This window comes from Pseudoliparis swirei, chromosome 1 (assembly GCF_029220125.1).
Source record: "Pseudoliparis swirei isolate HS2019 ecotype Mariana Trench chromosome 1, NWPU_hadal_v1, whole genome shotgun sequence".
Lineage (NCBI taxonomy): Eukaryota > Metazoa > Chordata > Actinopteri > Perciformes > Liparidae > Pseudoliparis > Pseudoliparis swirei.
Window position 1 is genome coordinate 22,057,064 of NC_079388.1, and position 1,082 is coordinate 22,058,145.

Here is a 1,082-nt window from a genome sequence, read left to right on the forward strand (position 1 = left end):
GCGATGTCGATGTTGTAACGCCTCAGCTCGGCCGCAATCAGTGCTGTTCTTCTGTGAGGTCTTTCGGTTCTGCCATAGGAGTCCAGGAGGGTTCTTACGTTCCATGTTGCCAGTTTTAGGTTTTGGGTTTTTTCTTCTGTTTCGACCGCAGAAGTGGAATGACCCGACAGGTGCGGTAGCCTGTCCAGGTGCGAGTTGAGTGGGCATTTTTTAGGCCACCTTTTCTAGGCCCCTCCTCGGATTGAGGTGAGCAGTGTGGTCCCTAAATAGGGGCTGCTCAGTCACACAGGGTGCTGCCGAGATCAGCTGCCACACAGTCCCAGCTGATAGCGACCAATATCCTGTGCCGCTGACGTGCAGGGCTCTGACTAGAAGCTCCCAGTCTATTCAAACCTGCTCCCGTCGCCAGTTGCCCCAACGCCGCCAGTCTTCAACCAGATGTGGATCCAGAGTATTCACCGTGGTCAGAGGTGGATACCTGCAAAGAGATTATTTAGAGTGCCGTTGGAGGCGCGCTATCCCCAGTAGCACTATCTTCGCCATGGTGAGGTAAATCTGGTGGCATGGGTGAGCCCAGGACGACCAGTTCCCCATCCTGGCTGCAGGAGGCTGCCGGGTCCTGGCTGTGTTTAGGCCCGCCATTGCGCACCGCCAGCGCATTGCTTTTCTGTCGGGGTCTGCTCCTTAGCCCTGCCTCAAGAGGCTAACCCACAAGGCAGTGGGGCTATTTGCCCATAGCTGGGGCAGTGGTTGATGGGTGCCAGGCGTGTCCACCTAGTGGTGGGCCTGCACACCGCATCTCTGGGGCCCACTGCTGCTCCGAGATCCCCTGCAGTTTAGCCTGGGACCGCAGGGTACCCAGTTACCATGTGTGGCCACGAGGAGGCACTGCAGGAGTCTTGGTGGTGGAGAGGCTATGTACTGGCAGAGGAGACTTACGCTCTCGGCTCCTCTTTTCACCCCCTATGAGGGAGCTAGCCAGCGGCGGTAGCTGAAAGCAGAGAGTTGCAAGCAGAGGGCAGCATGCAACATGCAGCATGCAACATGCAGCATGCACTAACTACAAGCACTTCTGCACTACT